Below are 24,621 nucleotides of genomic sequence, written 5' to 3'. Positions count from 1 at the left end.
TGGCAATTTCTTCAAATATATTCACTGTTCAAAGCTTTTTCATATTTTTCTACCTTTGCAGCTTAGACACAAACACTTCTGTGTGAATATTCAGTATTTGCTATTCAAGCAGTTTTGGTTAGTTGAGATTGGCCTGCTGTCACAAGGCACTGTTTGTTTGCCTGATTGGATGAGTGTGCAAACAGTGCAGATATAAATGAGATGTGTGAATTGAAAATTTGATTTCCACTTATACTAGTTAATGTGAATTTGAAATTCACTTTCAGCAGGTACAAGTGACTGTAGTAAAAACTGACCTCTCAAACGTTAGTGGAAAGGAGAGACTTTAGGGATCTGAGCAAGCTGAAGCAAACTTATTAGAACCTGGACCCAGCAAGGCAATAAGTATCTGTTTAACCTCCAGCACATTAATCATCCCATTGAACTCAGTGGGACTACTAATGTGCTTAAAGTTACGTATGTAGTGATGTATGTGCTTACGTTATCAGGGCCAGAAGGCTCAGCACCTTATAGGATTAAGCCCTTAGGGTAGGTCTACACTTCAATTAAAAACCCGGAGCTGGCCTGTGCTAGCTGTCTCAGGCCTGGCACCAACAAAGGTCCTGAGAATTTTGAAGCAGTTTTTGCTACATCTTAAGTCTTGGGCTAAAAGGCTGAGGTTAGGTAGCTCTGTCAGCACCCTGACTTCCAAAAGCCTTTGAAGCTTTTACCCAGGCAAGGTTTGTGAACATGGAGAAATCATTTTTTAATAACCGCCTATGTTTCTAGGCAGCTCCCCCAAGTTGAGACCAAAGTGCCTAGAGCAAATTGTCTTTTCATAGTTTTTTTTTTTTGTTTTGCTTTAAGGAAACCTTCCCTATCCCTAAGGGGACAGCACCTTCCTTTTATTGCTTGTTAAACCTTATTCTTTCATCATTTAATATGTGAAACCGCTTTAGTGAATGGACATATCAGTTCTGTATAAGCCTTATGTTGAACAGCAGGCCAATCTCAACTAAGCCTTATATTGAATTGATATGTGCATTCACTTAATGGGTTTCACATATGAAATGATGAAAGAATAAGGTTTAACAGACAAAAGATAGTGGAAGGTGGGCTTGTTTTTTTTAGTTTGTTTCTTAAGGCATGGAATTAAACTCTTTTAATGACTTTGTTTTTCACAGTAATGAATGCATGGAATTGCAGACTGGAATGATCTGTGTGAGGTCAACAATTTCCCACTACTTGCCTCAGTGGTGATTGGGTTTTCAATGCACCTTAATTATTCTACTATAGATGGAGTATTGTACAGTGTTCACATTAATCAAAATGGATTTACTGAGGGATTTAAAAATAGTTACTGTCTGAGCCTTGTGATTAAACCTTCAGCAGAAAAAGCATATGGCTGTGCAACATACAGGTTGGTTTGAGGTTTTTTGTTTTTCCTTCTTACAATCATCTCAGGAGTATAGACCAGTTTGGAAAAGAAAAATCCCAACCTCCTTGAGAATTTTTAGCCATTTCTACAATTAAATTTGAACAGATTTTTTTTAGTTAGTGTCCATTTCCACATATCATTTCACTTCCATATTCTGACCAGGACTGGAAATACCATAAGACCCCTTTCTTGAGGTTTCTAGCTGAATTATGCAGATACCAGGTGTGTAGATAATTCAGATATTTAACCAAACATCCACCTCCAGTAGTCATCGTAGATTTCACCTGAAATACATAGTATATCATGATAAATGTTCATACATGCTGTTAAGGTACCATGATGATAAAAAAATGATGTTTGCTCCCTTTAGCATTCTAATTTATGGAATATTCCAAACCAAATAGTGAATATTTCTGCTGTAAATACAGTTTCTCATTTAGAAAATATACTGTTAATTAGGATTTATGTAACATTTGAAGTTAAAGCACCAATTGTTCATGCATGTTTTGTAATTCCACTTTCAGAGTTTGTAGACTAGCCGATTTAATAACAAATTAACAAAGGAGACTATTTTGGAAACTATCTTAAAGAACCTTAAAATGTTCACCCCCAAAAGAGGAATGTAAATACAACATTATGGTTGCTCCTCAGATGGCAGGTTCTACATCTGATTCATGATTAGTTACCTGAAACAATGCTAGTTCCATTAGAATTAGGTGATGCACTTTAATTCTGGCTTATAGGTGAAGGATAACATACTTGAGAATTGAAGATTATGGCCATTTAGTTTAGTTCCATAAAACTCTAGATCAGGTGACATCCACCAATAGCAACTATAATTTTGAAGGAGAAGTTATGGGAAGCGAAGGGAAATTAAGGTGCTACCCTTGCTTTGGGTCTCCTTGTAACTCTGTTGGTTTGCAATATTATTTGCAAATTTTTGGAAAATAAGATTATCCTCCCCGTTACTGTGGGGAAAACCCCCCACAAACAGCAGGAGAACTGACTGTTTATTTTGGAGAACTGGTGAAACAGCATATGCACACAGTGCTGTCAAATGCACATAGTAAATAAAGTGAAAAACAGAGAAGAATATTTTGTGCAGTCTTCATCGCATTCTAACAATTGTATACATTCAGCCAGGGAGTGAAAGCATACGATGTCACTGTGCTATAGCCAATCAAAGCAGCTTGAATTTCATCTATCAAATACAATATATTGCTTGCAAACAGGCTACAAATAACTATTTGCAGAAATAAATTTGTAAATAATAATAATGAATGAAGTTGAGAGTCAGGATCTCGTTGTGGATGCTTCACTATCAGAAAAGGAATTGATAATTCCATGTATAATTACTTTCACATCACTGATACTAGGGCTCCATTCTGACATTGACTTATATATGAGCAAGGCGCACAGAAACCTCTTGCTCCCATCTATGTGAAATTTGACAACATCCTGTCTTGAGTAGCATGGACGGGCCAGTAGCTTGGTCATCAGGACCCATTGAGCTACAGAATGTGGTGGGAGCTTGTGCAAATAAACACTCCATATCCTTCCTGGGTTAGTGGTGTTTGACATACCGTAGCACTGAGGATGGTACATCCTATTAACTAATCCCTGTAGAGATGCCAATAGGCATGGTGACACACCATGCAGCCCTGAGGATGGGGGTACTGTGATTGGAATTGCTATGTTGTCTCTCCCTGCCCCCAAATGCCCAGAGTTTTGGGGTTTGCAGCCGATGCATGATAATACCATTTGACCCATATATGCCCTTAAGGTTTTCCACTGCCAGTTGTGCATCATCTAGGAGACTCTCTGTATGTGTAGAATCAGTTTGGCTCATTTACTTGTGTCTGAACTGGGAGCTTTTAGCAAAACAAAACCTGGAATGCCTTTTTCATCTGTTGTCTACAAAAGGCCAAATCCTCTGGCACAAAATAAAGATGCTGCAAGGCTCTGAATTCAGTAGGTTCTGCATACGATGGTCAGGATGTAGGGAGCTGTCCTGTGTGGAGTTTCCATAATTAGGCAGATTCATTGGACTCCATCCCTCATGCATGTGTGTGCGTGAACCAACAACAGCAACAGCTGCAATAGAGGCTCTGGAGTAGTGTGATGCCGCAGCCCAGTGCACCTCCCCTGCTCACATCTCTTGAATAGTGCGCTGGAGAGAGGATTTGGGCCTGCTTGTCCTCACTAGGAAAAAAGGTGTTTAATATGTTAGTTAAAACCCTAGTGTATACAGGGCAGTTTGTATGTTAGTGTGTTAAATGGTAACCCTAACTGGGAGAGCCTGTGGCTTACCTGAGCCAGTAACATTTGTTCAGACTACAGCATGTCCTTGTCTACACTATGCTTTTTGTGTAGCTAGTGTCCATAGAGTAAGTGACCAAACAAACCCTCTTCCCCCTTGTTTTCACTTGCTGTTATGCTCCTTAACAAGACTGACCAAGGTGAAGGTTACAGTTGTAACCTAGAACTGTGCCATAACACAGAGGTTGCAGTCTGTAATTTTTCTCACACTCACTATATTCATAGTCTCCTAATTTCCTCCCTTACTACCTTTACGAATTTCTCTAAGTGTGCAGTGTTTACTAATGTGTATGCTCCGATGGAAATCCTTTCAAACACATACCTGTGTATCTATCATCTAATTTCTTACCTTCCTGTTAAGGTCAGGTGAAAATGGTCAAGGTTAATGAGATAATTAATTTAGCACAAGATTCATAGATTGTTCTTTTGCAGTTGACTCAACCAGTAGCACATTTGCACCTTTCGTAGGTCATTATACTTATCATTTATTTGAGAGCTATTCACAATAAGTCAGTAATTTTGTGTGCTAATCTAAAAATAGGCAAGAACATTTAAAAAAATTTCCTTAAGGCTATCCATGCTATGCTCACTCTACGGTGCCTCTTGCTGGATATGCTATCAGAATCCTCATTTATATTAGGGGAAAATGTTTTTAAAAGACAAACTCTTCATAACCTATGATCCTTCAGAAAACCAATGGACATACATCATCATTTGGATTCAACGTAATATGAATGGAACCATTATGGCTCTTATTTTTATGGTGTAGGATTTCTTCAGAGTTTTGACAAAGATGACCTTATGCTAGGGTAAAGCTAAAAGAGGGAGAGAATGAATGCTTTGAGGTACTACTACTTCAAATGGTTGTATCTTGTAATACATCTATTCTAAAAGTCTCATTTAGGCCCTGAGTAAGGTACTTTTAAGCACTTAACTCACTGTAAGCATATGAGTAGTTGCATTGATTTCAATGTGCCTGCTAACGAGTTTAAAATTAGGTAAGTGTTCATATAAAGTTGCTGAGTTGGAGCCATAGTTACCTTTGTGGAGGAAAGTTGAACTTTTGTGGGATGCTGAAAATATGGCACTCAAACAATTGGATACATTTCATTAAAGTAGAATAAGAATTTAAGGCATTAGACGTTACTGAACAAAGCTCTGCTGCCAGTGTGCAACCTGAGTGAATCCCAATAGGATTGGCATGCATTACAGAGTACAGAATTTGGTCAATAGTATTCTGCTGTGCAACAAAACTGCCAAATTGAGATGACTGCTCTAGATTTTCATGCATATTTATTTTTTCATGCATAAAAAGCAGCCATTTTTTCAATCTGAAAAATTTTACTTTATGATGAAGGGGAAAAATAATGTAAGTGCCCAGAAGAGGACATAGTGTGGGTCTCCTGTGTAACAGGCTGCATGAAGCCCATGGTGCAAAATAGCGACTACTCTTACAGAAAGGCAAGTTACTCAGAAATGGAAGGGTGCAGAAGACCTACAAACATCACAATAAGGGATTACAAAATTGGAAACAACTTGTTAAATTAATTGTGCCTGGCTGTCCTGCTGCACTCCACAAAACTGTAAATAGTGCAAATCTTAGAGCTTGGCTCTGAGGTAGGCCAACCTATTCAGCAGCAGGGTGACTGTCCTTCTGAAAATCATGTTCTTGTACAAATGTAATTCTGGGCCAATATTGCTCTATGGCCGGAAGAAGCACATACTAATAAACTCTTTCCTGTTTAACAAAGGGTGTTATTTCAAGTGGTGGGTTTTTTTTGTTTGTTTATGCTAGTCTTCGACTATGGATTAAAACAATATGACATTGATACATATGGCCTAAAATGGAACAATTTAAGGCTATTTGATCTAGACTTTGGTGACGACATTGATCTTATCAATAAAGATGCCAACAGACTACGAAAATGCACAAACCAAGTAAAAGAATAATGGAGAAGATAGGTTTGAGATACAATGCAAAGAAATGTAGAGTCATGTTAATGGGGACAGAAATCAAAATTGAAGAAGAGTAACTGGAGAAGGTGGACAGTTTTACGTATCTTGGATGTGCCATCAGCCAACGTGGTACTAGATCAGAGGAAATAAGAATTGGGAAGGCAAACGCTGCATTTGGAAGACTCAAAAACATCTGGGATCTCAAAAACATCTCTCAAGACAAAACTGAACATGTACAAAGTAATTGTTGTCGCCATCACAACATTATATCAGTGAGACATGGTAACTTACCAAGAAAGATACGTAAAAGCTAGATGCATTTCATCACAAATGTCTGAGCAGAATATTGGGAATAAAATATAGAGATAGGAAGGCGAATGAAGAAGTCATAAAAATTACTGGACAAGGCACCCTCTCACAAATAATCTACAAAAGAGGACATCAGTGGCTGGGACATGTGCTGAGAATGGAGGAAAAAAAATGCTTACCAAATATTGCCCTTGAATGGAAGCCAGAAAACGCGAGAAGAAAGAGAGGAAGACTGTGAATAACATGGAAATGGACAGTTCTGAACGATATCAAGCACCTCAATATGAAATGGGAAGATTTGGAGAGAAGGGCAGGTGACAGGGAAGGATGGCAAATGTGGGTAGCCCAAAGTGTAGCAATGCGCGGAATGGACTAAGGTCTAAAGTAAGGTTATTTCAAGAGTCCTCAGTCTTAGCCTAGCTTTTTTCTCATTGACATCAGTGGAAGTTTTACCATTGCTTTCAGTGGAACCAATGGTTAATCATCCATTCTGTGGCAGTGGGGGCAGAATTAGGCCAATGTTGAATGCTTTTGAAAATCCCATCCCCCAAGGGGTGTTTAAGCTATCATGGAACTGCTTGGGATTTATGGCTGGTGAAGTTAATTCATTCTTAGACTTAAAGTAACTGTTTTCACTTGGAGTAGAGGGGAAAAGCTCAAGAGGAGGAGGGCCTGGAGGTTTCATCCTGCTGATTAATTTCTAACTGGGGCTTGTTGAAAATTTTTAATTTTGGCAATTGTAGTCAAAATTTCAAATTTGGATTAAAAAGGGGGTAACATTTTCATAAAAATCTCTTCCTATTTTCCCACGAACTGTACTTATTGTTTGGGGAATTTTGTTTTTATTTTATTACTCATTCTTGTAGGGCAGACATGTCTTTGTGACACTCACCATAGAAAGCAGAATATATTGAATATTTTTCTTTGCATCCGATAACACTGAAACATGCTCTTTTTTTTTTTTTTTTTTTGTATCAACTGCAGCCTTGGAATTTGCATTAATTACTGCATTTTAACATTACATTAAATCAAGGTACTAGATCCTTAACTGATTTGCATGCACAGCATACTTGCACGACACGAACCTGTTGTTGTAGGCAAACACCTCCGCTACTCACACAAATGGTTGTATTTACAGATATCATTTTTTCAAAATTCAGCCCTAAGAAAGGTAAATAAATTCTTATTTGTGTTTTTTCCGATTGACACCTATAGCAAGAACTGTGAATGGATGTAATTCAAGACAGGATGCCTTAGGGGCTCTTTAAGCAGAAGAGCTCATTTCTACATATCTTTGGTTTAAAGTTTGCAAGTGTCAGTCCATTGCTTTTACAGAACAAATATATTTTACAGTAAAATTGATTATTTTTAACTCTACCTGTTCTTAACAACTGAGTTGGTGTAATTCTGTAGCAAAAATGTCAGAACAAAAATTTAAAACAATCAGATTTCAGCATGCACAAAGCTTGTATTACTGGGCCCTGGGGTTAGGAATAGACTGTCAGACATCTCTTGTTATTGTTGTCACAACATCTGTCAATGTTCCATTTTATATTAAATCTCAATCATTCCTTCAATTTGTGTGTTATTTTGTGTTATCCCTCTAGAATATTTGAGAGGGTTTAAAATAATAAGCCATTTGTAGTTGCACCATGCATTGGTCCTGTACAGATACTGTGACAATGCACATTTTTCCTCCTGTATTGCAGTGAGATAATGTCCATGAATCATATGCCTCACCATGAGATATCACTTCTGGTTACCTTTTGTTCCTTCTGTAAAACAATGAGTTCTGTTGACTGCATACTGATGCATACAAACTTTCTTGCCACATCACACTGTCTGAGGAAACTACATGTCACCACAGTGACAAATAAAATTATACTTAATAAGTACCAACCACTGAGAGTCACTAAAGTTAAAAGGAAAGAGACAGTTATATACTATAATTTGAAATAGAATTAAACCTCACCAAATTAAACTTTGTGGAAATATTTACTTAGCAGAGATGATCTTAAACTCATGTCCTTCCTTGTTATTGAATATCTTGGGGCATGATCGTGCCACCAATGGCAAAACTCCCATTAGAGGTGCAGGATCAGCTCCTTTATGTGACATTTTTCTCACTACCTGGTTTGCTCTTTTCCTATTCACACATGCACTAATCAAGATCACTACAAGATCTCGTTACATACATATGTATATGGTACACGCTAGATAATGCATAGTGCTTCCGGTACATAGAGCTTTACAGACAGTAGCTAAACCTCATAGCAAGGTAGGTAGATAGGAAAGAAAGATTGATCCACAATTTTACAGTCAGGGAAACACAGGAGACACAGAGGCTAATGTCCAGATTGTGTTCTTTGTAGTTACACCCATTTTAAAATGGAGTAATACCATTCATTTCATTAGAGCTACTTCAGAGATGGGGTGTGTGTGTGTGTGTGTGTAAATGAGAGTAAAACTTGGCCCTACATTACTTGTACTAGGCTGCACAGCCCAGGTTTCCTAACTCTTAACACTGTGCTCTGAGGGCCTGACTCAGTTCCCATTGAAGTCACTGGGAGGTTTTCTCTTTACTTCCGTGGGCTCTGGATCAGGTCCTAGCCGCGTGCTTTCCTGGGAAGATCAGCAATAGGATTTTAAAGGAAGAAGTCTGCCAGTTATGCCCAAGAGGTAACTTTGCTAACGTTGGTCAACTAATATTTCCCAGAATGCTTTGCATTTTTCCTCAGTTGAGCCAGCTGCACATCTCCAAGCTGGCACAAAGGAAATCATAATCAAAACCCCATAGTGGGTACTACATGTGTGACATTTTCAGTATGCACTTGCACCAGCCAAGGCCTCTACACACCTCATGAAACAGGCATCGAGTCAACAAAATAATTTACAGGGACAAGTGTAACTAGAATTTGTGTTTCCAATATATAGAGTTCTGCTAGTATGAGTTGGTTCGCTCAGCTGTAAGACTGAACAAAGACTTAGGCCCCGATTCTGCAGCTTTATTCATATTGAGTAGCACTTATTCATGCAAGCAATCCTACTGATGGTGCAGAATTTGGCCCTTAATTTTTACCACAAATCTGCTTCTGCTGGCTGCATATACACACACAGATATGTAAACCTCAGCAATTTGGGGACTGAACAAGTTTTTTTTTTGTTGGTGTGGGTATGGAAATTGCATAGTTTTTCCTTTTAAATATTCATTTTTTTTATGAATCAGAAAATAAAATACACTTTTTAACACCTAAAAGTGGAAGTGGGTATCAGTGTCCTTTGAAATAGCACTAATCAAGAGAATTAAGATTTCTATTTAAACAGGTACTGAAAACCAATCATTCAGACATCTCTGAAAATGTTTTTGAGGCTGTCTTAGCTACTATGGCCCTCTAATGGTACTACTGAAAATATTGTTTGCTTCCTTGCTCCATTTGTGTGTATGAAGCCTTGACAGAATGAAAATGGATTTTGTAATTTTTGTTTATTTTTATATATTTTCCTTTACTTTTTACGTCTATGTGAAACAAGTAGAAACATAAAATAACTTTGCCCTTTTACTTGAGAAATGCTACTTTCAGCAATGATTAAGTTAAGACACAACTACTTGTTATATTTGGTTATTGATTGAACCCTCGGTTGACCCAATAAAACAAACCACACCCATAAAGGTACATGCAGACTAGACCAAGAATGTAATGTTTGAGAGCCAGTATAAAAGCAGATCTTCTGTGAACCATAAAGAAGGAAACTAGTCTTCTTTATTTCTTTGAATAAGGCCTTCGTGCTGAGATTACGTCTTTATATGATTTTCAAATGTCGTTTCACACACACCTTACAATACTCTCTCTCTTTTTTTTTTTACATAGTGAATCTGTGCAGAATCTTAGAAACCCTGGTGAACTGAGGTGAGTAGAATGCCTTCCTTTTGTATTTTGGATAGATTTGAGAATCACTGGTTCTGGTTTCCTGACCAAGTAGTCTGCAAAGCCATTGTTCAAGCCAGCAGATGGTGCTGTGCTGCATGTTATGAGTCTACATATCAAACAGAGCATTATTGAACCAGAAAGCTGCTAAAAGTTTCTAGTGCAATGCCTGAGCTGAAACAAATGTTTGTTGAATTAAGTAGTGATTTCCTTGAGTCTGGGAGACTATTTTACTGGCTATGTTTTCAGTCTTTAGATGTTAACATATGCCATATATCGCTTTTTCTTTTGGAATAAGGGGTACCCAAGTACACTTAAGCCAACTGTAACTGTTCATGTCACTTAGTAAAGGTTTGAATTTTCTGATAGAATAACTCATAAAACTTTCATATTAAAAGCTAAAATGGTTTAGAAGACAAAGAAATGCTGAGAACAGTAAGTAAAAACAGCAGCTAAGCTTTTACTTAAGAAATACAAAGGAAGGAGTAATTTTTCTGTTAACATCCCTAGCTGTGTGAATAGCACAAAACAGTTAAAATATCCAATTGTATAGTGTATATTAACCAAGGGGTAAAGACGGTAAATTGAGACTGATCTGATGACAGCTCGATACATCTTTTAGTGAAATACTGTGTTAGAGAAATGAAATTACTTTGCATTCATGGTTAGTTTGTGGTATTTTTGTATATTGCCCTGTGCCTCTGTTTTTTTAACAAAAGGGTTAAGCAAAAATTCTAATGCACGAATTAAATGTGGAGCCCTTGAATTGTAAATAAGATTGTTCCAAGATTTCAATTTGCTGTGTTAGTCAGTGACAAGTACAACATTTTTAATGCATGCCATAAGATCAGTCTTCCCAAAGTAAACAAGCAGTAGTCTGTATGCATCTCTAGCAACTGGTTAGGGTTATATGTATGCAGCTTTGTTTCTGATAATGGATTCAAGTTCAACATAAATAAAAACAGTGTACATTAAATAGACTCAAGGAGGATAAATATCTAATTGCCATAATCTGCAGCTAGAATTGAATGAATGTAAACATGCTAACTATGGAATACAATTCTTCAGAACACAGAGAGGCTAGCTGGATGATGATTATTAGCTAAGTATCTATATTTGTGTTTTGTCTGTAAATCTTTTCCTCTCCAAAGGTGGAAACTATCATTTATAGAAGGCTTTTTCTAATTCACTAAGGTGGATGTAGCTTTTAACATAAAATATAATTTTAAGTTATACAGGAGGTTTTGCAGCACTGTATTGAAGCATATCTTGCAAAATAATGGCCATTTCTCTGCCAAAAAATTCTTATACCATTGAAAATTATGTTTCAGGATTCAGATATGAAATCTTTTTTTGAAATCATATTGCCTTTTAAATTTAACATGAAACCTATTTTATTTATATATAGCATGTATTGCATGGTATAACATTTTGCATGTGTATATTAGAACAGATGTATTAATGTAAAAATGCATTGGTCCTTGTATTTCCTTTCAAAAATAAATTATCACTATGGATATTTATATTCTAATAATACAGGACATAGGCCTTTGAAAAGCTATAAGTTTTAATAATCATGATGCTTTGTAGCCAAGCTAACTAGGAGAACTCCAAATTGCAAATATTGAGATGAAATAATGTAGCAGAATATATTCTCGAGAAAGTAACTCTACGTTTGGAATAATAAAGTTTACACTGAGAAATCTTTAGTCCACTTTTTGAAGAACAAACCTAGTTCATCTAAACAATTATACTGAATGGTATAATGAGGTATTTTCCTTACACAGCAGCACTCACCTAGCTTACTTATGATAAAGCTGGGGTTGACATGAAGCTTTAGCTTAACAGGAAATGAAGATTTAAAAACAACTGTTCTGGCTAATGTAGGAATACATTTTCCTTATCTGCTAGAAAAATGGCTCTCTGTAATTTAGATCTGCTAGATCTACAATTCCCATGTGGGAATCAAACTAGAATGATACAGTGTGATGTTACATTAGAGTTCATACATGTGTTGTATTAATAATACAAAATAGAAATATTGATTTGCAAAGATTGTTTAATGTCCTGTCAATGGTCGGTGTTATCCTTTTGAGTTTTTTTGTACGTGCCTTAATTCACTTCTTATGGGGAAGACAATTATTTGAACATCTCAGCATATCTCTGTGCAGCTTTATCACTTCTTAATCAAGCCATTCAAAACTTAAACTACATGTGAAATCACTTTGCCAAAAGGATGTTTTAGCAGCTGAAAGTAGTGACGAATATTATCAAAGGGAGGAAAATAATGATACCAGTTTTTAAATAAACCACGTAACTTTGTTTTCCTTCCATAGTCTGAGTTCATTTTTCTGATAATTAAACACTTAAACTTTACATAACTCCCCCTTTTAAAAATTTATCTATGAGATCAGTGGATGAAAAGTGTTATTTAAGAAACAGAAATTATATCTTCAGATAATGTTTGTATGATTGCAAATCAAAAATATATTTAGGTGTTGAGAAATTCTGGAGGTGATCATCAGTCCTGTTGAAATATTTACAATAGGAAGAAAAATACACTTGATCGTGCCAAAAATAAAATGTAAAATTGTATTTAAAGAGAATTAAGTTGTATTGCATTGTATTCAAATATTGAAAAAATTTACTTCCTAAACTTCCCTTTTAGGACAAAGAAACTTTATCTTGTAAAATACTGTATAATCAAACAAAATATTTCTTCACATCTTTAAATGGTTAATATTGCATTAATGTGCAATTTATCTTGTAATAAACAATGTTTTACATTTAAATGTAAAGATCCTATTTAACATTCTGAAAATGAGTATTTAAATGACTAACCCACTTGTCCTTGAACTCATTGCTTTACTTCACTTCCTCTCACTTCATCATTTAATTTGTATGGTTTCCAAATCGTAGTGATTATCATCTATTAGTACCCCTGGTGACAGAGGGCAGGGCACTGTTGTATCAGAGTTAATAAAGCAGAAACACAAGCCTAATTACTATGGGAGATAAGCCATGCTGGCAAGATTTACCTTCCACAAGGTCTATATGTGGTTAATTCTTCTGAATAAATAAAGATACATAAAGAAAATGCTGATGGAAGGTTAGAAAATTCTCTTTGATTTGAGCATTACAAAAAATCTGGGGTGTGTGTGTGTATGTATATGTACATATATAGTGTGTGTGTATGTATATGTACATTACTAAAATAAATTGCAGGTGTCTGATAATGAACTTTCATTATCTTTGACTTCATTATCATAGACTTTGGCCACATATAGAAATGTTTCTGTTATGTGTTTTCAAATGGTTATATAAGAATTACAGTAGGCATACTTTCAGACTGAACATGCAGGCCCAAATATACTTACAGAATGTCAACAAAAATGTATGCATAGATGTATATGTATGTTGTATATAGGTCTGATATATGCATAATATTTTACTTTCTGGAGTATATGGTGTGCCAGAATTGTAAAAGTAATCTAAAGACTGGTTTAATAAACTATATTACAACAAAGTCATCTTGAATAATAAGATTAGTATTTTCTGATAGTTATATATTTTACCAATAGAACAATTGCTGTTGCTGATGTTTTGATATCCCATCTGTATTTCCGCTTTCTTATCACATGCTGAGGTTACACTTCAGTAACAGAACTCAAATACACAAGGTTGGCCTGTGAATTTAATAATGGAAAAATCTGAGTTGTAATGACTGTAAAGACAAGGTTTAATTAAACGATTTAAATTTAGAAGTGACTACTGTATATATTTTTAAACAAAATTAATTCTCATACTTAGACAAAAGTATACATATTTCACTCCCTAATCTATTTGTGTGGGTATTAAGTATGTCTGGAAAGTTTTAAGTCAGTGTCTGGATGATATTAGTTATGATGATTTGTTATGAAGAGATTAAGCCTTTATTAAGCAGGAAGAAATGTATCAATTTCTTGTGCTGTGAAATGAAAAGAGTACTAAAATAGTTCATTCTGGGCTTTATATAAAAGTTGTATTGATTGACTGTATTTTAATTTTAATTTAAGCTTTATGATTCAATCTGTGTCTATTTTTAATTTAAGTGGATTACATTCTTTAAAGAGCCTTTTACTGTAGTGACTTGGATGTACTATATTATTAGGTACTATGAGTTCAGCTTCTACAAATCTGTTAATACATAAAACCATAAGAAGCCTCTTATGTTCAAACCAGGTTAGAGTGAAGACATCAGATTAATATTTGATCATGTAGAAGTGCCCTTAATCAGATTTACTTATTTCTCAACAGAGTGTTTCTGCAATTATCATAATTGTTGTGCTAAATATGTTTGTCTTTATATCTGGCTTTGGGCATAATCTCTTCTCCTGAACCCCTCTCATTGTGAGACTCAGATTCCTGTACAAAACCCAATTAATATTATGATGACAGTCCCTGATGAGTTCCGAAGGAGCCAGCAGCTGAACAGACTCTGTAACATTCTTAAGTACAGACTACTTGAATGATCAAGAGCATCTGAGAGAGACATACAATTCAATAATCCCTTTCTCAGGAAAGTCAAGAGTCCTGTGAGATAAGAGTGAAATCAAAGGAACACATCAGAAAGAAAATGACTGGTATAGTCTTGTAGTGTCTCTATTAAAATGCAAAAGTTATGGATTTTTTAGGGATGATGGGAACCTTTTCTGTTTTATTGATTTCTTTTTATAGTTTGATGATTTCTCTAAGATTATCTTAAAAGCTTAAAGAAAAAAGAGGCTTCATCAAAAGGTATCTTACATGACAGGAACATACATAGTTTTTGTTTCCATTATGTTACCAAATAAATGCACTGTATAGATAAGGAGACAAACACTCAGCTCAGGACATTTTTACTGAATCCTTGTCTGGGATATTTAACTTGCACACCATATGTATATAATTATGGCTATAAATTGCATTGTTTTTCTTCTGATGATGCCCAAATGAATGATACAGTTCACAATTTACTTGCATTAAGAGAAATGGTCCTAGAATGAAGGCACAGAGAGGAAACCCAGAGACTTTGCAGCAACATTATTTCATCTTGTTTTGCTTTACTTTTGCAAAATAGACATATAAAAATGGTAACACCAGAGCTTTTCTAATATCCTTCTTTACTATCTAATATCAACAACTAAATTTACTACTGTCTGAAGGTGACTTCTAACCCATTGATTTGTAATCAGAAATTGGTTTCCTGTCACTTTAAAATTGAAGCACTAAGGGGCAGTAAAAACAAGTCTGTCTCTTTTAAATGGAGTTCTGGTTCAGGCTACATGCCATTACATGCTACTTTTTTTTTAAAGTGTTTATAACAGTTAAAAAAAAATCGCTACATGGTGCCTAAAATAGTTTATTACACCCGCTTACATGTTACTCCCTAAACCGGGCTTTTGGATACCCAAATAAGTAGGTTGTGCCTTGAATAAAACAAAGTAAGCTGCTTTTGAAGTACCTTCTTACAGAATCATCATAATTAAGATGCACTTTTGGTGAGTTATGATTATAGAGCTGAAGGTTTACAGAGTGGAAAAAAATTGTTGTAGGCAAATGTTGGATTTTCACCATTATAAAGAGTTAAATATGGAAATAATTGTGTTTTGGTACTGAGCCAATAAGCTAAGTAAAACCTACTGAATGATCAGGAAAGCAAAAGTCTCTCTTCAATAATGTCTGTGCATTTTTAAGTAAAGGTAATTTTTTATATTTGACTTCAGATCTCTGCATTTACCTTAAATGTGTCTATTCAAATAGATGTATAAGGATATATTTGGAAATCAATAACACAGTAATGGAAATGCAGCACAGGCACTTTCCAATGCAACTATTTAAAGTATCCATCCCTACTTTCTAGACCTGTTTATTATATATTGTGGTAAATTTTGTGACTGAGAACATTATACTGAGAAAAGTATATAATTAAATTTAAGAAGTGTGACCTGTCAAATTAAGCATTTCTGCTCATTATCCCTATACCAGGCTAGACCAAATTATGAAATATGTGGAATAAAATGTGCTGTATTCATTGTCTTCTAGTCTTCCTGCTAATTAATATTCAAAAGAATCAGAGGAAAAAATGAATACCTAAATCATACATATCTTTATGCCTTTTGAGCTTTATTATAAACGCAAAATAACCCCTTACTTGGTTAAAATCCAACTTAAGAGTCAACATACAAAGGTGACTGCTCTGTAATACTAGACATATCTGTATTATGTGGGCATGTTACAGCTCCACTAGAATCTCTCAATAGTAATTATTATGCCAAGCACCCTGTTGGCACAATTACACTAAAGCTCTAATTAGTAGCAGTAAGATTAGAACCCCTACATGTTAAATCTGTAGAGGCAAAGCTGAGTGAAGGATTTAAAACAGTTTCAAAACATTGTATTGTCTTTATTACAGTCTTTATATTTCAGTAAAGAAGGGTTTTCTATAAAATGCACTTAAAATAATCTGGTCCTGTCACTAAAAATAGGAAAGATAAGGTAATTGCAGTCAAACCTTGCTACTCTGCTTCTATCTAGGTACTTTATATCTGAAGTGACAAATCCAGTGAACTCCAGTGGAAGTTACATACTTCCTTTCTGTTGGATGAATTGGTATTTTTTCAACTGAATGAAAGCGTGTTCGTATCAATTTCCAGTCGGGGGAGGGGGAGAGAAGTATGGATCCATGAGTATCATGTGCCATAGGCGTCTTCCTGTTCATTGGTGATTTTGTATCATAAATAAGCAGGCAGAGGAGCTAGTTGCATCATTTGTAAATCATCATCCTGACCAGTGTCAATTCCTGCTTCTCTCCATTTCTCCAGCTCCTCATGCACTATATTGTAAAACCGAATGAAATACAAACCTCAGCCTTGCCTCTATAGGCAACACATCAATGCTGGGATACTTGCCTGAGCAGCATCAGTCTGTGGGCCTGTTTCCTGAGGGTGGAGGACAGGAAGAATGGGAATGTAACACTTTCCAAACATATTGTCAACTCCTTGCTTTCAGTGTCTGGAAAATTATATGCTGACAGCTGTCTAAGGGTTAATAGAAAGAAAAGGCCTTTTGAGTTGTGAAGGGTTGTGGTGAGTTACAGCATGCATAAATGCTCACAGATGATGGGGTCTCATCGAGTTTGCGGAATAACTCTGAACAAATAGGTAATGATTACTTCCTTACTGCATAATATAGGTACAATTGTGAGAAAATCTGTTTCTCCTTCATTGCTTGATCTTAAAAATATACATTTAACTAAAGCATAGTTGTAGAATAAGAGGACAAGGTTTAGATGTTTGTATCTTCTCTCTATTTTTGACCTTCCATAAATCTCATGTTAGAGAAACAATTTGTCTCAATCAGCCAAGCTGCTATTTTCTGGATCCTGTTATATTTCAGGAGTGAGAGTCTCAACTGGTATAAATGGAAATAATTCCACTGAAGGCAATGGAGTTATTGAAATTCACACCAGCTCCAATTCTGGCCCACTGAGCCTTTAAACTTCCACCTGATGCAACCAGGATTTCCTGCACAGTGGGGTGAAGTCCAGTGAATAATAGTGAGTTCGTATTTCAAAAAAAAGACACTCCTTACCTCCAAGACAGGTGGAATTTGAGTCCAGAACTGTAGGTATAAAATGAAATCTTTAATAATTTCTCATAAGTCACTCTGTATAACTGTTAGTTACATGTATATTTGTAGAGCAAAAGGAAAAATATGAATAGTGTATTCAAATCTAGTACTATTTATTTAAAACAAAACAAGCGCCATATACATATATATTTTTCATCCAGAAGTGATTTTCACATGCTTAATGGTGCAGTAAGGGAAGAAGAAACCCTAACTGTTGGCAAAATGCATGCACTGAAGTTGGATATTCTTTGAAGAAGTTTTAATGCCCGTGGAATAGAGAGTCTCATTCATTGAAGTCAGTGAAAATATTCCCACTGTTTCCAGTGGGTTTTGGATTATGCCTGCAGAGGGGAACCATCTGTGCATGGATCTCCCCATGCCTGCACAAAGGGAGGAGGGAATGTTTCATCTATGATCTTATCCTCTCTATTCCCCTTCAGGGTGCTCTGAAGGTTTCAGGAATCCGCATATATGGGAGCAGGGAGGTTCCAGGCAGGGCCAAGAGTGGGAGATTTCACAAGAAACTTTGCCCCTTGCCTATCCAGGTGGAATGACCTGCAGTCAATACAGTGAGGGGAAACTTGAGGGGTTTTCCTTTGCTCCAAGCCCACTCCTTATGTGGTCTTCCATGGCAGAGGAGGTAATCATGCGCTGTGGTTCTATGTTTTGCCAGGCCTGAGAGAGTCATTGATGTACTTCTCTGAATGGCTGCTTCAGAGGGGAGCACAATCTTCATTATATTGAATTAACTCTGCTACAGGCATTGCCGCGAAGGCAACCTTGTTTAATCAGCCTAGTAAATAACTCTTTGCATAAATGCATAGATGTTTGAGGGCACAGGTGAAAATCATCAGAGTGCAGCTAAGATATTGTTTTTTTATATGCATTAGTCAGGCTTAGTTCATATACAATCATTCCTTTGCTCTCTGCATGGCAGACTCAAGAGCCTGCTGTCTTTTAGTTTCAATATTTACCCTGATGAAATCTTCAGCCTTGTAGTCTCAGCTTTAAGGAAATAAGATCTGCAAGAGAAAAATATATATTACCTCATCAATAATAAAAACACCTGCCATTAAATTAAAAAAGTATGATTTTGCAAATATTTTTAAATGGTAATAGTTTGCATTTCTTTCATTGTTAGAACTATTAAATGCATATTAGCATGGTCATTTTTATTTAATGGAAACAAATAACAGTTAATCTTATTGGGAGGTTAAGTGGGTTTACTCTGTAAAGGGCAAATCCCAGATGAATGTTTTCTTTTTTTAAAGAATAGCTTTAGTCACTGACAGATGGTCTCTGTCTGAGTCTCTCTGTAGACTGATACCGTTTCTTTTTACACATTTATGAAAGTTGTAGATATAGATATTCAGTAATATGCTGTTGTATAGGACAAAGAGCAAGCCTGGTGGACTGATAGGATTAGATTTCAGATCAGTGACAGATGGTTGGTTTAGCAAAGGCAGATAAAATTTGAAAGACTAGAAAAACACTTTGCATGTAAAACACAATGGAAGAATGTCAGGACGAGCCAGTTTCTTCTTAGTTGAGGACAACAGTGTAGCACTGGTTTAACTCAGTGGAAAGTTGGGTATCATTAGTATGTTCTGATTGTGTTCATTTCTGACTTCAAATCATTCTAGAAACAAATTGCTTTGAGATCTTATCTGTAAGTGCAAAGAGACAGTAAAGCAGATACTCTGATTTAGAATACTGTTAAATAACTTGCTTCTTGGCCACACCCAATCATAGCAATGTTAACTTTGCAGTATAAATGAAAGTATTTTCAAAATATATTTATATCTCTAGCAGCCTCTATAATCCTACTGGTTAACACCACATTTTTGATTACTCCATATGCTACATTTAAAGTTATAACATCATTATAACCTTAGTCAAATAACCATACAGCATATTTAGTGGTAATTTGTCACACTAAAATTATTCATAGGTGTCTTGTTATATTTATGTGCTATGCCATACTATGTTTTCTGGCAATGCAGTTTGCTAGATTTCATAGATTTACTGTGTCTGCTTTTTTTATGACTGACATAGCAATAACCAGATTGCAAAGATATTTATGTTGTTTGTGGCTTAGCAAGATAATTAAAGGATATAAATTAATCAAGTGCAATTAATTAGAAACTTTATGTTCACAGCAGTCCTTCTTTGCATGTATAATTTATATTTATTGATTTCCTGGCTTTCATTAGCCTATGAGATAACAGCAAAAATGCATTAGAGAAAAAATGTACAATTAGCGTGAGAGTGAACCCTGGCATAATTGATAGATCAGCACATATTTGGGGCAAATATAAAGCTTTGTTAACTGTCATAAGCAGTTACAATTGATAAGTGGTATTTCACTACATATCTCTCAGCTGATTAATGATGTTTTTAAAGAGTCCTCTTAATGGGAAGCTGATAGGTTGGCTGAATTTACATTTTAATCAGAGTATTTATGATGGAGACAGCTTTAAGAAATTCATTGGCACAGCGGTTTAAGGAACTTTGAGGGATCTAGTGGAAGAGGACCCATTTTAACCCGCGTACTCACCTTCTCCATCTTTATTTGTGCCAAATGATCACCACATGGGAGAGGCAAGAATATTCACTGAGTATTAATAACTTGCCAGTACCAGACAGCTAGTGTGGTGAAAAGGAGTAAGGGCAAAAATCCAATTCCTACAGTGTCCTGGTACTAACCAGTACGGTAAAATGTGCATGAACACATAAAAGAGGAACTACATCAAGAATGCTTGAAAGGTACACAAGAAAGGAGAGGTAACTTTTCTACAGACGTGATTCGCAACATGCACTTCCAGACCTTCAGTCCATGCGCTGCTGACAGTATGTGTCCAGGCCATAGTTGTAGTTTTGCTAGAACACAGGTGAGCCATATCACTGCAGGCCTGACAATCATGGATAAAAGTTAACCATATCATTGGGTGTTGAACTGTTGTTAAGAATCAGTTATTAGTGGCATGGAAAGGCAGCCATTAACTGTAATCTATCACAGTGGTATTTGTATCTACAACAAGAGCAACGAGCATGAATGAAATGGGAACAAGTAAAGGTGGTGGATGGTTGAGTTTAGAGGATTTGAGTCTACTTAGCATTCTTTCCCAAGAATTACACAGGAAAAGGTGGATCAGAAAGAATACACATCATGGCATATATGCTAAGATCTAAATACTAGAAGAACCTGTTGCTTTAAGACACATTCTAGAAAAAGATTGAGGAGTGATCTGCACATCTCTTCCCTGGGTAACTGACTAAAATTGAAATGTTTAGACTCTGGGGCAGTCCACACAAGATAAGATTCTGCTTTCATTAAAATATTCTTTTCCAAAGTACCCCATCTGGTAATCTGGAGACTTAGGTTTTTGTAGTTTGTATATTGTTAAAATTGTGAGTGATGAGTTAGTGCTGTGTAGCGGGCAAAGAGCAAGTGAAGGCATGGGGCAGAGATTGGAGCACTGTGGAGATGAAATCCAGAGTTAAATTAATAGAGAGAGAAAGAGTATCAGGTTTAATGGACTTCAGTGTGGTGCTTTTCATTCAAAAGCTAGTGATAGTTTTCAATGTTTTATAAGAAAAGATCAGTACCCTCATGGCTGCGGGTATCTCTGGGCAAAAGTCAGATGAGGAGCTAGCTATGTAGGTATGAGTAACTGAACAAAAATGGATTTTCAAGTATCAGTAAGTACTTGTGGTTAATTAATGGTATGTTCTAAAGCTTGTCTATGCAACTTCTGTCAAATCTGCTGGCAAGTAAGGAGAGTGAAAATATGACTCAACAAATACACTAGGTTTTTTTTCCACTGCTCCATGATATACAAGAAAATGAATAGAGAATCACCACAGATAATATATTCAAAGGATAGGATGATGCACAGTGTGGTCAAAGGAATGGCCAATCTAGGTGGTTTGCAAAATGGCATAAGCGGGAAAATGTAATTTTCAGATACTGTACCATGGCTGGAATGTGCCCAACAAGATGAACTATCTGACTCTAGCTAAGGAATGGGAAAGTAAATGTACCTATACTCCATCTTAGTTTAGATTTGATGGTACCCCATAACAGAATACTACTAATGAAATTTCTAGCCCCAAATAAAGTGCAGAAGACAAAGAATAAAACTTAAATAAGGCATCCTGACAATATATTTAATGCATTGTGCTTGGGGCTGTTCAGGCTTAACCTGAAAGTAGTGGATGTGAAGATAAATCCCCTTTTCTTGTTTTAACAGCTAACCAAGTCAAATAGAATAATAGCAGGCACCAGGTTCAAGGTTGTACAGAGGATATATATTTGAATAAGATGATGTGTTTGCAATCTATTACATACTAATATGTAGAGTGACCAGATAAGAAAAAGCCCCAAATATCGGGACTGTCCCTATAAAATCGGGACATCTGGTCACCCTACTTATGACACCCAGTACATAGTATTTTAATGCTTTGCAATACCCCTGTGAGAAGTATTATTGTCCCCACTTTACAAAGGGGAATGGAGGTATAAAGATTTACTGTCAGTCACACAGGAAGTCCTTAACAGAGCAAGGACTTGAACACAGGTCTCCCAAGTCCCAGGCTAGTGCCCTAACCAGGGCATCATACTTCCTCTCTTTCTTGGTTGCTAATGTAACCACTATGTCTGCATGGATTGAGGCCTTAATCTGGTGAAAATTCAGGTGACAAAGAATTACTTTATAGACTTACTTTGTAGAGGGCCTACTCATGGTAGCAGATATATAAAAGAGTTATAGAGTGAGTTAAGTGTTAATATCCACTCCAATGTGGTGATATCCTCTACCAAATCTGGATGAGTTTGTAGTACACACAGCTATTAATGATCTGTAATCTAGGTAAATGTAACTTGCCTCATTTCTTAGTGGGCATGACCAGGGAAAGTAAATGCATCAGTAGGTTACAGACAGGCAATATGTTTTAGCTGAGATGCTTCCCTCCCTCCCTCCCCCTCTCGGTACCATTTACAATGGACAAGGTAAGCCTGGAATGTAAGATGAGGTAAAGAGTAAGTCGAGCATACACAGTGCGAGAACAGAGCATGCTGTACAGGGATTGGTTCCTGCAGAGTAACCAAGCCAGTCCCAAAGCATGTGATGCAATGTATAGTGAAGAATGCAGGTGGTGTTAGTGTTGGTAAGAAAAAAATATATATATATGAGGAAAAGTTTTGCTGTGTAACTTTGGATGTGTGGTATGCCTTATACCTGCAACCTTTGCTTGTGTCTGATCAACTTAGTGTAGCTTAGCTGTATGCCAAATAAAGGAACCTGAGTGACGAGATTGGAGTTGAACATAGTTCTTGAGGAACTGAGTGGAAGAGATCTCGGAGGAACCCCAATATTACCCAAGATAAAAACCCTTAATACCAACTGGCAAGGAAGTTACAAGAATGTCCTGATTCTGGTATGTACATTCTCTTTCACCAGAGAATGTCTTGTGGGGTCTTAAATGAAAGACAGAATCACACTGGTCATTATTATTGTGAAATGTATGTACAGATACTATGTAAGGAGCTGTGTGTGTACATGCATACTATATATGAACACACACAGCTCCATATATATATATATAGAGAGAGAGAAAATGTTTTAAAGTCCATAGATTATCAGGGTTGGAAGGGACCTCAGGAGGTCATCTAGTCCAACCCCCTGCTCAAAGCAGGACCAATCCCCAGAGAGATTTTTGCCCCAGATCCCTCCTCAAGGATTGAACTCTCAACCCTGGGTTTAGCAGGCCAATGCTCAAACCACTGAACTATCCTCCCCATGTCAAGGCACAGATGGCAATCAGTTTTTCTGTCAGATGAGAGGTGTTCATTTGGGTGTCTGCCTGTTGAGATGTAGATTAAGCACTGTAAATTAAGATAATGGATATCCATTTATGTAAAGAGTCAATAGAGAGATGTGAAATCAACACAAGACCAAGTATAGGCCATGAACTTTGGGGATATAAGTAAAAGGCAAAGAAGACATCCATGCATTCTTATCTTGCACCTAAGAAGTAAACAGGCAATATATACACATTGATGAAAGTGGGATCACAACCACCCTTTGTTGAAGACACTGCAAATGGCTTTGGATAAGATAAAGTTCATTAGACAGGAGGTTAAGCTAATAGTTACGTTTAGTCTCTAGAAAACAGGTTATGATTTTGTTTTATATGTAAAGCTTTGTTTCCATTAACCTTATTCACTGTCTCTTGAATCTGTGGTAATAAACTTATCCTTATTTTCACTATGATTCAGTGCTGTGATATTAAGCAAGGTTGCTGATCCTGATTTGAATTGTACAAGCTGCTGTGTACATTGTTCTCTGGTATTTCTGTGAGTGTTCAGTGGGTAAAGAGTTGGGCACTACTGGGGAATGTGTCAGTGGGGTTCAGGGATGGGGGTGCACCCATTGTTAACCTGCAAAGCAAAAAAAAAAAAAAAAAAAAGGGCTGCTTTGGTTGCTAATAGACTGCTGGTATCAGGGAACTGACACCCAGTTACGCACAAGCAAGTCTCCCTCAGGTGGAAGGTGGGGAGGGCGGGAAGCAGGGAGAACAAGGTGACTCACTCTCCTGGGTACCTCAAAGTCACATTCTTATATTGCTAATAAAAGTTGTTCGTTTGACATCAGGACTGAGATTTATAAGGCATCCTGAAATGCTCCTTTATATGTATAGATACATGTACTGTGGGTGCAGATGTTGGAGTGCTGGGGGAACTATCAAGCCTGAAATTGGTAACTTTATGGAAGTAATGAGGTTACATAGCAGTGTGTTCAATGGCCAGCAGTAGACTATGTATGGCCGGATGCAAAATGCATGGAAGTAAATGGAAACACCCCTATTGATTTCAGTGGGCTTTGAATCAGGCCCTCATTGGTAATGCATTAGAGTGATGCTCACTTTATAAAAGCAGGAAATGATCTTTCTGCATGGGTTTATGAAATGCACCAAAGAATGACCATTTCATTGTTGGCCATCCCTTTTGGACAGCTATAGGGTACTGCGCAAGGAGAGGCA

This window comes from Trachemys scripta, chromosome 13, assembly GCF_013100865.1.
Source record: "Trachemys scripta elegans isolate TJP31775 chromosome 13, CAS_Tse_1.0, whole genome shotgun sequence".
NCBI lineage: Eukaryota > Metazoa > Chordata > Testudines > Emydidae > Trachemys > Trachemys scripta.
The sequence above is the reverse complement of the archived record's forward strand: the minus strand, read 5'-3'. Positions refer to the sequence as shown.